This window comes from Cimex lectularius, unplaced genomic scaffold (genome assembly GCF_000648675.2).
Source record: "Cimex lectularius strain Harlan isolate CLEC.00 unplaced genomic scaffold, Clec_2.1 scaffold263, whole genome shotgun sequence".
Lineage (NCBI taxonomy): Eukaryota > Metazoa > Arthropoda > Insecta > Hemiptera > Cimicidae > Cimex > Cimex lectularius.
The window spans coordinates 406,419-422,590 of record NW_019392788.1 but is presented as its reverse complement, the minus strand read 5'-3'; the positions used below and the strand labels follow the sequence as shown (position 1 = coordinate 422,590).

Below are 16,172 nucleotides of genomic sequence, written 5' to 3'. Positions count from 1 at the left end.
CGATTTCATAAATCAATGTTGTTGCTACGATTTCCAAACACTTTATGTTATTCGGAAATGTTAAAAAATCTCCAGCATGAATGAACATTAACAGATGCGATACCTAGACATTCGCGTTTTTCTGTTTGCGTCACAAAAGTATGACATTACATACATTTTTGCAGAATGAATTTTTTTTATACCGTTAGAACATAAAGAGAGAGAGAGAGAGAGAGAGAGAGAGAGAGAGAGAGAGAGAGAGAGAGAGAGAGAGAGAGAGTGAGAGAGAGAAAGAGAGAGAGAGAGAGAGAGTGAGTGAGAGAGAGAGAGAGAGACTTTTAATTTAATACTTTATTTAACAATATTATAAATGGTTATTCCGAAATCGTGAGATTCGGTCTGGTGTGATGTATTTCAAACCAATATATTGAATTTTACGATTATGGGGACGATCCGATTTTGATGTTGGTTGGTCATTTTCTTGGTTTTCCTCATCGATCGATCCATTTTACACACTATTCTGTATCTCCCTCTCTAAAGTTTTTTGTTAATTTCATTCATTCTAATACAAGTCAATTTCCATGTTTTGAATATTTATATCGGTTTTGTTCATAACCAATGTTGAGTTTATATCTTATTTTTTCTTTACAGTTTTCAGTTCATTTTTTATTCCTTTGTTCTTATGTACTTTTTATTTTATCCTTTAGTGTAAGTTAATTTCCATATTCAGTTTATGAAGATGGTCCGTGGATCGAAACCACGCTCTGTTAGCACTATTTATAGCGTTGCTTGGACCTTCAAAGTAGAAATAGGTAAAAAACTGAAATAAAAGAATTTAAAAAGAAAAATGGTGATCAAAATGATAATAACTCCGTTTGGAAAAAAATAAAAATTTATTAAAAATGGAAAATAAAATTAAATCCTTTTTTACCTATTTCTACTTTGAAGGTCCAAGCAACGCTATAAATAGTGCTAGCAGAGCGTGGTTTCGATCCACGGACCATCTTCATAAACTGAATATGGAAATTAACTTATACTAAATATACAATTGGAAAAACAAATTGAATAAAAATGATCTCTTGAAAAATGAGATTGAGCTAGATCCAGTATCCATTCTAATTTAATAACAAAAAATAATAAAATAATCTGACTCCTGTACAAATAATATTACCGATCACTTTTTTTGTTAGCGCTCTCATTTATACGAATTTATTCACATACATAAAATCTAAATTAATATATATTATATATTATTGTTTTCTTTTTCTTTTTAGTTATGTTCTAAAACAAAAAAAAATTATTATATTTTATTGGCCATTTCATTATCTTTTATCAATATTTTATCAGTAATCTCGACTCCAAGCAGACGGATATTCCATTGCTGTAAATACTTGTTTTTTAAAAGGGTATATTTTGTTATTTATAATATTGTGTGGTGATTAATGACCGTTAGTCGATGATTATTCCGAAATCATGAGATGCAGTCTGGTGTGATGTAGGTATCAGAAAAACATTTTCTTTATCGTGCCAACGTTTCGATCTTTAGTGAGATCATCTTCAGAGCCTGGGATTTACATTGTTTAAATTTGACAAACACATGTAGGATGTGGAAAAAAGTGAATTTATACAATGCAAATAAATATTTTTTTTATATTCAAGCAAAGTATTTCTATTCACTCAAAGTGTTTGTTTTCTGTGTAATTGTGCCATTCTTGCGTGTCGTAGAGATTGATGTTTTATGCCTACATTGTTGGATTTTGAAGGGGTGGGGAAGGAAGTCGGTAAAGAAAGACATTTTTGTACAAGGAATGGTAGGACAAGGAAAATTGGTAGGTTATAACAATCTCTACCCTAAACACATAATCAACAGAATAATCAACAATTACAACTCAACACTAACACCATCCACTATTACTAATAATACTACATCAAATCTATCAAATATAAACACACCAACATACATATCCATGCCATTCCTTCACGACCTATCACATAAATTAAACACATTTCTCTCGTCCGATAACTTCAAAATAGCTATCAAAAATTATAAAAATTACACAAAAAACAAACACTTTGAGTGAGTAGAAATACTTTGATTGAATATAAAAATAATTTTTTGCATTGTGTAAATTCACTTTCTTCCACATCCTACATGTATTTGCAAATTTAAACAATGTTTGTCAATCCCAGGCCCTGAAGATGATCTCAATAAAGACCGAAACGTTGGCACGATAAAGAAAATGTTTTTCTGATACCTGCATCACACCAGACCGCATCTCACGATTTCGGAATAATCATCGACTAACGGTCACTAATCACCACACAATATTATAAATAACAAAATATACCCTTTTAAAAAAACACGTATTTACAGCAATGGAATATCCGTCTGCTTGAAGTCGAGATTACTGATAAAATATTGATAAAAGATAATAAAATAGCCAATAAAGTAGGGGCGTCGGTGGCCGCAACGGTTTAGGTGTTGACACGGCGCTCATCACTGTAAGGTAAAGGTCCTGGGTTCGAATCCAGCGGCCCTGTATTCAAACCCGACATACTTACAAATGGGCTTTAAAAAAAAACAAAACACTGGCACCCCAAGGGTTGATATAACCTCTGCTGTTGCGAACTCTCATAAAAAAAAATAAAAATAAAATAACCAATAAAATATAATAATATTTTTCTGTTTTATAACATAACTAGAAAGAAAAAGAAAACAATAATGTATAATATATATTAATATTTATATATAATATGAAATAATAAATAAAATATGTATTTGTACAGGAGTCAAATTATTTTATTATTTTGTTATTGTTTAATTAGAATAGATACTGCTAGATAGATCTAGCTCAATCTCATTTTTCAAGAGGTCATTTTTATTTAATTATGTTTTTCCAAGTTTTTATCATCGGCAAAGGATTTAATTTTATTTTCCATTTCCAATAAATTGCTACTTTTTTCCAAACGCAGTTATTATTATTATTATTAATTTTTAAGGGCGTTTAACGCTAATGTCATTTCACGCCTCCAAACGCAGTAATTATCATTTTGATCATCAGTTCGTTTTTTAAATTCTTTTATTTCAATTTTTTTTACCTATTTCTACATTGAGGGTCCAAGAGGGTATAGCAACGCTATAAATAATGGTAGCAGAGCCTGGTTTCGATTCACGGACCATCTTCATAAACTGGATATGGAAATTAACTTGCACTAAAGGATAAAATAAAAATCAATAAAGGAATAAAAAATGAAAAGAAAAATGTAAAGAAAAAATAAATTATAAACTCAACATTGGTTATGAATAAAGCCGATATAAATAAACAGAACAAGGAAATTAACAAAAAAATTTAGAAAGGGAGATAAAGAAGTGTGAAAAATGGATCGATCCATGAGGAAAACCAGGAAAATGACCAACCATCATCTGAAAATCGGATCGTCCCCATAATCCTAACATTCAACATATTGGTTTGAAATCGTGTATTTATTTCCATTATATACCATATTCGCCTGCATATCAAGAATAGAAATTTAATTTAAAAAAAGAAAAGTTTATGATTATTGAGGGTTAACTCGTCTTGCTTTTAAGTTATTTTGCCAAAGAATGTAATAATTTATGACAATGACATTTGTTAAAGATTTTTTTCGTGATAATAAACGTCATTCATATATCTTATTTTGCCTTTAACATTAGGCTTCACTTTAACCCTTAACACCCTATATATTTAGGTAATTGGGTGAACTTTAAAATTATTTTTTGGCGTATTATTTCTCTAAAATATTCAATTTTCCGCATTTTTAAAAATTTGATCAATATATTGTATTGCAGTCATGAGGAGTGGTCAAGAATGAAGTATTTTAGAAAAACACTACGTACTTTGAGTATGAAATACTTGGTTCAAAATTTATGTTCACATCTTTATTGTATTTTCTCCTTTTTATTAATTCACCCAGGCCCTGAAGATGACCCGAATAAAGGTCGAAACATCGGCAAAAAAATGAAAAAAAAGTATTTTTCTAAAATACTTCATTCCTGACCGCACCTCACGACTTCGGCAAATTATTGAATAACGGTAAATATTACTCAAATATGAACAACGAAAATTTGTTAATTTAATTCAGCAGAACAGAAAATTATTTCATTGCATTATAAACCTACTGTTTCCACATAATTTTCCTTTCGACAGTTCGTAACAGTACTAATGCGGATTGTTGTAAATTTTGAAATTTATAAAAATAAGAACAAAAGTAACAATTAACGTAAATAAAAAAGAGAAAAAGGTTTGTAGGGCTGATGAAAAAAACCAAGCGGGTCCGTCCGGGATTTGAACCCGGGACCTCTCGCACCCTAAGCGAGAATCATACCCCTAGACCAACGGACCTGTTGAGGCGGACCGTTTTCCCGGAATCAAGAAAGTGACACTCACGGACTTGTCTTTTAAACGTTAATTTTCACGCAAATTATCTCCATTTAACGCAGCCGATTAATGCCAAACATTTGTAGGGTCAATTTTTGTCTTTATCTTTCCGTCTGACAATAATATCTGATGTTTTTGTACTTTGATCTTTATAACAAATTTTAATGCGAAACATATTATTTTTCTGTATGTAATGTACATAATTATAAGAACTGTTTTTTTAAGGACAATAAGAAGGAAGGTTCTTTCCTATAAACCTCTTAGATTATATGCCAAGATCATGCAAAAATTATTTAATCTGGAAAATCAATTGAATGCTTTATTTAATAAAAAAAAATTCATATTTGCCTGCGAACTGAAAAACATGGTTTATTCTCATCCCTTTTAATAACGCATTTTAGAGGAAAACCAGAAAAATAATTTGTTAAGTAAATTTTAAATTTATATCTAAATGATTTTCTTCTGTTTTAGTGAATATTCTTTCAAATCATCATAATTAAATTGATTGGATTGCTCTTTGCAGTGGAGTTGTATTTCCAATCGCTCCCCGGTGAACCTCAAAATCGCTTATTCGTGTAGCACACAATATGAGGAAATGTTGGCCCGTCAAAAAACCGGCCACATTTTTGATAAAGAACTACGCATTTTGTAAAAAAAAAATTCGAACGTGGGCACAGAAAAACCCCCGAATCAAGTATTAATGTCCTTAAAAAAAATTATAGAAGCGACATTCAATGACCTCATACTTGTAAGAAGAAGGAACTAGGAAGGTACAATAAGCGAGAAGAGCTTGGGGAGCACAAACCCCGCTTCCTAGTTTCTCATCATCATCACTATCATCACCGCCATCCTGATGAGAAAATTATTTTGGGCTTTACGAAACATTTTATTTATTCTATTCAAATATTCAATAGGTTATCGCTAAGTAGGGCATTTAACAGTTTTTAAAAATTGCCCGTCAGGATAATGTTAGAAACTTCAGACATTTCCCGCCGATATTGTTTTCGGCTTGTTAATTAGTTTATGTGCTGGCCCGGCTTCTATTTTCATATAATGAGATGTAGATGTAATTTCAGGGTATGGTATACTGCACCCTTTAAGAGCTATTGTATCCCCGTACTGTGCCTAAAGCACATCGGTGTGTCCTATTTCATCAAGGAACTTGGTTAGTAGGCCTGGTTTTAGTGGTTGAAGCTCTTCTATGGTCACATTATACATCCCAAAACATTTCCTCCTGCGGGCTAGTGTAGGTCCGCAGATTGTTAGTAGATGTGTTGGTGTCTTTTCTGCCTCCTTGCAGAATCTGCTTGTGCCATCTTGAATTCTATTAGGATTCGCAGTTTATTCCTGCTTCCCTTGACACATTCTGAAATTTCTTTCCTTCCAAAATTGGTTAGAAGATTTTTGGATTGTCTGTGTCCAATGAGTGAATTCCATTGTTCCTTCATTTTCTTTTTGTCCTTTTGTCTGAGATACTGGTTAATAGAGTGGGTTCCTATGTTACAGAAGAGTTCAGGTCCTGTCAGCGGTGTAGCAGCTCTTTGCCTTGCAAGGGTGTCCGCTTTCTCGTTGCCTTCTACTCCCATATGTGACCCAGCAGAGGTTGACTTTGTTCTGCGTACTATTATGTTTAGTTTGGTTTTGCAGTTCAGCACCATCCTTGAACTCATCATATTTGAGCTTAGTGCTTTGGCTATCCGACATGATAGCTATGTTCTTGTTTTTGTACCCTTTACTTACGTTGAGTTGGGTACATCTTTCGATTGCATGAATCTCAGCTTGGCAGCTTGGAAGATATTGGTGTATTTTCCGATGGGTTCTGAGTATTTGGTTCCAGGTCCAAATACTCCTGCCCCTGTACCTTCTTGTATTCTAGATCCATCTGTGTACCAAAGGATGGTGCCATTCTTGAAAAAGGTGTTTCCCTCTCTTTCCCATTCTTTTTTGGTATCTAAGTTTATTCGGAAGTTTTGATTAAATTCAAACAACCTGTTCATGTCGTTTCTCGGAGCCATGAGTGGATCCATCGGATGGTCTTTCCATAGTTTGTTGCTACCTCTTCATTTTAGTTTCATTCCTGTTGGAGGTTTCTCTTGGGTAAAATTAATGATGGTATTCTGCGCTGTCTACCATGTGGTGTAGGGGGGATTAATCCCAGTACCTTTTCCATGTTAATTGTAGGACATGTTATCATTGCTCCGTAATGCAGATGCATGCCAGTCTCTGTATTTTTGTGAGTTCTTTCCTATTAGTTACTTGTTCTGCTTTGTCAGCCCAGGCTTTAGCTCCGTATAGGCTTACTATCATGGTGTACATAGCAGGGTTGCTTTCATATAATTAACGATACACGATTTCTGCATGAGTAATTATGGAGTGAACTGATTATTGCGTCGGATTTTCCAGTTTGTGCAATGCCCACTTATTCTGAGTTTTAATCATCCGAGGAAATAAATTTCCTGTTTCATCTCTTCATTCGAATAGACGGAAACAAAGAGTTATTAATAAGCCGGATGAGGAAAACCAGTCAAAAACGCTCTCCGAGGGCCGAATATTTAATATGCTCAGCTCACACAACTGAGCGGCATTATATTTACTTTATTACATTTATACTCGAGGTCTGGGGGCTTTTATTAAAATCACGCCGTTGCACTTTTTTCCCCGCCCATTCTTTCATACCCAAAGCTCTGGAAAAAGTTTTTAATATTATGCCTAATGTGTAAAATATAAACAAAAGAGGTTTTTAATGCTGGATCTTGGAGAGAAATTTATAAAAAATGATTTCGCGTTGTTTGGACGGTTCTGCCCCTTTCTAAAACTGGGTCGCGCACTCTCCAATAAGGAAGGACAAGCCTCTTCTCTCCTCGAGAGGCTAATGAATAAAAGATCCTTTTATCGAAAAGGAATACTTACTTTGATCCTTTTATATTGACGTGTAACTCATCCCTCTGTCACATCAGACATATCGAAAAATGTCGAGAGGATTTCGTCTGACACATTGCCATTTGGACTAAGCAGAAACTTATGCTGTACTGTCTATCAGCTTTTAACCAAAAAAATCTATATCTATTTAATAACATTTAACTAAATATGAAAAATATAATCCTAAATTTGACTGTGCTTTATCGAATTTTTAGTCCACATACACTCGCTTTACGTATACATATTTAATCACAACACTGAGTACGGCGAAATGCTGAAACACGTCTGAAAGGTTAACTTAGCGAGGATAGGCAGATCAAAATGATTGGTAAAGAACAAATTACAAATTTATCACCCGCAGTATAGAAATCTCACGACTATTATTTATCTTGGAAAAGGGGACAAATTTAATTAATAAATCTGGATTATCAAAACTTCGTAAGTTTTTCCAACTTTTTAAATTTTACGTCTCTTTCCGCCTCCTCCTCAGTACATTTTTCTAAATTTTGTACAAATCAATCATAATAAATGTGTGGTGATTAGTTAATCGATAGTTATTTAGATATCGTGAGATGCGGTCGGGTGTGATGTAGGTTTCAGAAAAACATTTTCTTTATCGTGCCAACGTTTCGATCTTTATTGAGATCATCTTCAGGGCCTGGGATTTACAAACAATGTTAACAATTAACAAATACATTTAGGATGTGGAACAGTGAATTTATACAATGCAAAATATATTTTATATTCAAACAAATTATTTCTACTCACTGAAAGTGTTTGTCTTCTGTGTTATTGTGCCATCCTTGCGTGTCGTGTTGAGAGTGCCAGTGAGATTTTGCTGTTTTATGTTTATATATGTTTGGTTTTGAAGGGGTGGGGAAGGACGTCGGTATATAAAAGACAATTTTGTGTAAGGCGTCGGCTTCTTTGAAGTAAAAAAAGCCGACAAAGGGGAACAATATGTTGGTAACAATTATAACGTTGATTTCGACTGAGTTACATGAAGAAACACTTAAACGAAATTGACACATACACCTACAAATCACTTCAAAACAACTCACCAACACCTCCGAAACTATATGGATCTGTAAAAACATAAACCTGAACACCCTCTAAGACCCATAATTTCATTTGTAAACTCACCCACAATAACATGACAAAATACCTAACCAACATACTCGACTACATCACAGATAACACATATAATGTAAATGATTCATTTCATTTCATTAATAAAATTAATAATATCCACATCCCCTCACACTACTCTCTCATATCCCTAGATGTTTCATCATTGTTTACCAGCATCCCAATAGACACACAACACTGAACATTATTAATGATAAATGGCCCAACATAACACCACACACAACTCTATCAAATGATCCGACACTGCTGTGTTAACGGATATTTTACATACGACAATCACTTTTACAAACAACTTTTTGGTATAGCCATGGGTAGCAACCTAGGCCCGATACTGGCAGACATAATCATTTACATTTGACAACAATGTAAATCTGCAAAAAGGCAAAGAAAAGATTGGCAATCAGTATCAGAATTTAATTAGCATATTTGGAGACAATAAATTTTTAAAAAAGAGCGGAAAAATGACGTAAATATGGCCTCCATATGAGAGAAATACATCTACAGTCCAAAAAAAAGCCAGTCGTCTGTTGACACTCAAAATGCAAGGGTCTAGTTGGTTTGTAAAATATTATTAAGGTTCAAATATCAATTTTATTATTATTTATTTAGAAATCGTGAGTTGCGGTCGGGTGTGATGTAGGTTTCTGAAAAACATTTTCTTTATCGTGCCAGCGTTTCGATTTTTATTGAGATCATCTTCAGGGCCTGGGATTTACAAACATACTAAAGCAACATATCTACGATTACAAAAAACCTAAGCAAAATACTACAGCACTCGCTACCCACCATTTTGAACACCAACACAATTTCGACATCAAAAATCAAAAAATATTACATACAGAACAAAACAAAAATAAACGTAATTTCTTAGAAATGGTTTATATCAACAGAGATAAACACAGCATCAATTACAGAACAGATACATGTAAACTCAGTCGCAGCTACGCCAATATCATTAATAAAATTCAATACAGATAACTAACATACCTACATCATCACATTACATTCCACACATCAAATATTTTTCACATAGTCTAACTTCCCAACAATTTAGATTTCCTTTTCCTATTTATCCCTTTCTATATAATCCTGAAAGCATAATCTGGCCGAACCATTACCAATATATTTTTTCTCTTCGTCGGCACTTTTCACCTCAAAGAAGCCGACGCCTTATACAAAAATGTCTTTTCTATACCGACATCCTTCCCCACCCCTTCAAAATCCAACGTATATAAACACAAAATAGCAAAATCTCAATGGCACTCTCGACATGGCACGCAAGAATGGCACAATTACACAGAAGACAAACACTTTGAGTGAGTAGAAATACTTTGATTGAATATATAAAAAATATAGTTATTCAGATATCGTGAGATGCGATCGGGTGTGATGTAGGTTTCAGAAAAACATTTTCTTTATCGTGCCAACGTTTCGATCTTTTATTGAGATCATCTTCAGGGCCTGGGATTTACAAACAATGTTTACATTTAACAAATACATTTAGGATGTGGAAAAGTGTATTTGGAAAAAGTACATGTATTAAACAGAACAACATATATTAAATGTTTATAAACTTATACAGATTGCGATTTAAAAGAGCAGAAATTGTATAAATAGGCGGTCCCTAGAATTATTATTTGGCTCGAAATACAACCGTACACTCGACCTACTCCGCCACATGGAAATTCCTTCCAAGAGACGCTTTTCGCCCGTTTTCCTCCGCAATTTTTCTTATTTAATGCTGTTATCTTGCCTTTGACTTTGGAAAACAAGGGTATAATTAAATCCCCCCCGTTTGTTATTCCCGGAGGTCGTTTTATCTCTTTTCTACCCGCCTTCTCAAAAATGTACGAAGCAAAAAAAAAGAAAAGAAGAAGCGTTAGTCATGTGATTATGACAGTTGAGTGTTTTCTTTCCACCCCTGGGCGATACTTCCTCAGCCCAACTTCGTTTGTCTAGCTACGAGTGTATAATTTAGACAAGTCTAGAGGAAAATATGGTCCGTGTCAGTTCTAACGCCCAAATTTACTCGCGTCAGTTTTTCTCTGTCGGCCTTTACTGAAGAAACATTTTGCACATTCTTTGTGAGAAATTTCCTTAAACGGCTCAATTTTAACAACAAAAAAATGGCAAAAAGGAGATAAAATTCAAAAGGTGGGGTTGAGATGGGAAGTTGGTATCTGAGTGGATCGAGGTCACGATAGCTTAAGTGGTAGAGTGGCGTATTTAGCCGAAGGTCTTGGGTTCGAATCCTCTCGTGACACTGGCTTTTTTATATCAACTAAAAACTTTAATTAATTAATTAATAATAATAAAAAATAAAAATCTTAATGGAATTTTGAATGAATTTATTAAACTTTTTTAATTTGAGTTTGAAACCGAAATGGTGCATATTTCAACATCCTGTATGTGAAATAAAATGTATACATTATATGTGTATTTATTTTTTTTAAACAAATATGTCTTTATCTCAACAAAAACCTTAATTAAAAATTAATTAATTGAAAAGAATGTATTTAGTTAAGCGGACCACGAAACCTAATAAATTTAACAACACAACTTTTATGCAAAGCTCAAACACAAAAAGAATTTCGATGTGTTCGAATCCATCTAATTGAGTCGATTGACACAAAGATTAAGCTCGTCAACCTCATAATAAGCGAGAAAAACGCAATAACAAAAATATCGATTTTATTTTATAGTTCGTTTAACTATTCGTTACCTAAATTAGGAATCAGCATCTCCTCCCCTCTTGGCAATAACACCTCCGTTTTTCAGGCGGAAAATTTGGGCCATTAATTTGTGTTGTAGAACACTTATGAAAAATAAAATTAAGAGAAAGGATATTCGAATTTTTTCTGACAGTCAGGCTAGTCTTAGGTCATTACAAAAATATTTGTCAACCTCAAGACTGGTGGAGGAAACCGTAGATGTTATCAATAGGATCTAAACCAGGTTTGAGAACAAGGTAACCGTTATTTGGATACGTTAAGGACACCATGGCAATGAAAAGGCGGATGGCATGGCCAAAGAAGATTCTAATATTACGTTTGTCGGGCCACAACCGGTACTACCTCACTCTATGAGCATAGCAAAAGAGCGTATAAATAACTGGGCCATGAAACAATTCCTTAGGGAGTGGAATTTATCCCCCGGACATAGGCAATCGAAATGGGGAAGGATCGAACCAGCAGAATCGAAATGGCTATTCTCTATCTCAAGGAAGGGAATTAGGAGGCTGATAGGTATTCTGACGGGCCACTGCCCACTGAGAAGACACCTCTCCGGAATGGGTATTCTACCAGACCCCTTTTGCCGTTTTTGCGAGATAAAAGAAGAAACGGCAAGGCACTACCTCGCAGAGTGTGATAGGTACGCTTGGTCTAGATTCGAAACTTTTAAAGGAGAGGACATCACCAAATCACTCCCCGAGATAAAATGGTCCAAAATCTTGGGGTTTGTGAACAGGTCCAAGAGGATTATGCGGGACACGCGAGCCGACCAAGTCCCGGACCTTTTAAGTATGGGGTACGAGCCTACCCAGGCATTTAACCCCTCGGGTCTTGGTCGCCCACCCTGCATAATGTATATATANATATATATATTTAAAACTACACTTAAACAATAAAACTACAACTCATAAACTAAATAAAGTTTCCAAGCATAATTCACTGTTTGTTGTTCTGTACAATACTCTTGTTACCACTTTTATGCAGAGGAATAGGAAGACTTTTCTTCCAAAAGGGAATTTTGTAGACTCTAGAGACATACTAAACAGTAAAGTTAATGGTATCCACTATGTACTGCTCTTTTTCTTTTTTTACCGAAATAGATGGGATATTATCCTATAACCTTTGGTGTCACAGGATCAAGTTTCCCTCCTTTTTGAAGTCTGCGAATTTATTATTGGACATTAAGTAGTACACTGTACAAGTGAGTGGTACATCCTCGCTCCATCAGAGCTAAGCCCTGAAACAGTGGTAGTGGATGGGAAAGAACGAAATTCCACTGATCCCTCGCGACTTTTTAAACTTGACATTGTGCGCAGGGCTTTATCGATGAGGGGTCTAGTCACATCGACACGTCCTCCAATCTCACTGGAGATTCCTCAATCTCAGCGTCCGGGCAGCACTCCTCAATCCAACCCGACACTGACCTGCACTCGAGGTTCCGAGCGGGTTCGCCGCAACCGAGCCTGCACACTGCCCACACGGAACACCACCAGAGAAAACATGAATTGAGGGGATATGATATTAAGTTTTTTCAATTAGTTGAGTTAACAAGTTAAAAATTGTGTTTATTGAAGTTGAATTGTTCGTTTGTATTGATCAGAGATCTTTCCTGGAGGGTTAGAGTAAAGGTGAATAAAGGAAAATCAGTTATGATGATAGAGGGATCATATGTTCAGGGGGGTTTTTTCAAGGAGGAAAATATGGGCGAGCCAGGCGTGGCCAATTCGAAGACGGGTTAGAAGGGTTTCTTCTTTTCGGGATGGTCTAGAAGAGGATTCCCATTTTTATTTATTTATTTTTTGATTGCGAGCAGGCATCCAAGACAAGCTGCCTAAAGTGACTTAGAAATGTTCCATTCAGCACCTGTTACAATGGGAATGGATTCGTAGTGGTACGTGGCGACGTCTTCTACCTGTGACCTTCGAACGAAATTTGCGTATGACCATCGTTATACACCCGAGCTCACGGGATACAGTGGATCGGACGGCAGCGTATAAGCGTTGAGGACGCTATGATTACGCTTAAATAGTGCACTCGAATGCGTGAGTAGTGGATGGGAATCGGTTGCTCCTATTCGAGTATGCTTTGCAATCAGGTGTAGGCTAAGCTCGGTTGGAGGCTTTTACCGTAGGCGGTACTCCTCTAGGGGGTGGTTAGCAATTCCACTTTAAACAAAACCTCGGCCGGTGCGGATCCGGTAGTTTCTACGCTGGGGAAGCCTTAATACTCTGGGAGATAGAGTGGCCTTTATCTAGGGTGTGAGCGGGTGACCAGGCTGATGTATTTCGGCTTAGGTAGCCCTTTGCTCGCGGCATACGGTCTGATGCTTAATGCAGACCAGACCACTCGGAATGGGCAAGCGGGGAGTGAGGTTGTCTTGGCCCCTCGGGGCTGAGCTACCTCTACACCAATACTGCGGTAACACACTTCTGTCGTATATGGAGGTGCGTCAGCTCTCATCTGGAGAATCAAAATGTCCGATAAGGCTGAATAGGCTAGGTGCGGACGTTAAAGATCCTCATTGTCCCTTTTAGGATGACCCAGTATACGGGACAGACTGCCTAAAGTGACTTCAGAGTTAATTGAAAGGAACACCAGGAAGCAGAAAAATATGTTTGTTGTTTCCTGGTCTCCTAGTAATAAAAATTGTAACTTTCTTAAAACTAATTAAACAACAAAAATTGGTTATTTTTAATTCATCAGTAAATAACAACCGATCTTCTTTTCAGTCCTACAAGGAAAAGAAAGAATGTCAATAACGTATTTTTGGCCAATGTACAAAAACCATGTAGGAGGAGCTGTGATTTTATTCGTATCGATCACGACGGGAGTCTGGTCAGGAGTGAGGGTGGGAAGAGTCGAGGGATCGCATGAAGGAGGGTGGATTCGGTGACCTAGACCTAGCAGGAGGTCCCCGCTGCCTCTGTCGGCCGACGTTCTTTCGCCATAAGCGGCCTTTGTGTTTATTCATCGCGCTAATAGGCAAAGTCCAAACTAAAAATATATCTTCCTGTTTGTCAAGTCGACGTAGTAAAAGCTCGATTTTACATCCGTGGACAAATTGGTTTTCACGCTGCGGATTTAACAATAAACTCTGTTTTCATATCTCTGAGCTTTGATATACTGCTGTCATTTTACTGATTATTTTCCGGCTTTTTCAATCCATTTAAAATCAAGGGAAACAGTAATTAGCAAATGTAAAACAAATAAGCTTAAAAAAAAATACCGCCATGTTTAATTGATTAAAATTCCGTATAAACAAAATTAAGATGATTCGTCAATTTATCGATCTATCCAGAAACTCTTGTGTGTGTGTGTGTGTGTGTGTGTGTGTGTGTGTGTGTGTGTGTGTGTGTGTGTGTGTGTGTGTGTGTGTGTGTGTTAGATACACGCCGTTCAGAATGAATATCTGGAATGAAAGGAAAATCGTCAATTAATGTTTTTTGCGCATTTTCTCGTGGGTGCGGCTCACTGGAAACATCACCCATTCAATCCAACGGGAAATTAATTAAAAGGAATTTTCAGCAAAATCTATTTCATTTTGTTCAACTCCCTGAATAAATTCACTATTTTTCGTGGTCCGCTTGACCAATTAATATCATACAATTAATTAAGGTTTTAAGTTGAGATAAAAAAGTCAGTGTACGAGCGGGATTCGAACCCACGACCTTCGGCTTGATACTCCGCTACTCTACCACTTGAGCTATCGTGACTTCGATCCCCTGGACTAACTTCCCATTTCAACCGCAACTTTTGAATTTTCCCTCCTTTTTGCCATTTTTCTTTCAATGGCCATTTCAAGTATACTTCATTAAAGCTCTCCTTGGCTATTTCATTTGCTGCCGAGAATCTAATTCTGATTACACGACATTTGAAAAATGGCAAAAAGGAGGGAAAATTCAAAAGGTGCGATTGAGATGGGAAGTTAGTACCCGAGGGGATCGAAGTCGCGATAGCTGAAATGGTGGAGTAGCGGCGTATCAAGCCGAAGGTCGTGAGTTCGAATCCCGCTCGTGACACTGACTTTTTTATCTCAACTTAAAACCTTAATTAATTCCCTGAATAAAACATATTAGAAAATAGAATGATTGTTCAATGTACAATTCTGAGCTGTACTCATACTTGGTCCTTTGCTTACCGTGATTTGCTGTTCCGTACTTACATTACACCTGTGAATTTTAATCCATTTATGAATTTTACCCTTGAATGAACTTACCACATTTGAGACAGTTTTCTCTCTTGGTCGTATTACAAACCCAAAAATATACTTTATACTTACGTCATTTGTGTATGAGGTATGCAGTCCCACTACTAGTGCCAAATAATAATAAGTTCTTCTTCCTAGGCGTCCTGCCTACAGTGCAGTTCCTTTTCGAGGTTATATGCATCTGTGAAGAAAAAAATCTGTATGTTGGTATCGAAGTCAGGACTGCTGGATTCGAACCCGGGTCTTTACGTATAGTTATCAACGCCGTAAGTGTTGCGCCATCTTCGATACTTCAGTTCAGACTGAATGGAAATATCTCATTGTTTATGTCTTGAATCGGTTCTGAATACATTTTGCCTACTCAGACCTCCATCAACTTATACTCAAAGTATGGAACGTGAGTTTTTCAATGACAAATGATGTTAGAGCGTTTGGTTAAATCTTAGATCGATAGAGATAGATAAATAAAAATTGATTAATAATGAATTCGTTCAAGTGTTTTTAAAATTGATTAATTTGCCCATGGTGCAGTAGCCGCACCTTTAATACTGCAAGCTCTTCTGTTTGGTTGTTGTTACATCGCTCTCTAAGTTGCCGTCTTCCGCAATAAACCTCCCTTGAATATACATCACGAAAGGATAGCCCACCTGATTATTTATACTACTATTTGTAATCATAAATCATGAACCAGCTCACATCACTTCTCGGAGCAACGAGTTTGGCAATTGTCTCATCAAGGTGGTTGCGCCTTTCTATTTGAGTTGTATT

The 16,172-nt window shown here is 36.0% G+C and overlaps 1 non-coding gene across 1 annotated transcript; it reads right to left on the bottom strand.

Annotated features, from left to right (window-relative positions):
* Positions 1–4,289: 4,289 nt before the first annotated feature.
* On the bottom strand, positions 4,290–4,361 carry Trnap-agg. Its single transcript has one exon. It is a non-coding gene; the product is annotated as a tRNA-Pro (tRNA).
* Between the last annotated feature and the right edge of the window lie 11,811 nt (positions 4,362–16,172).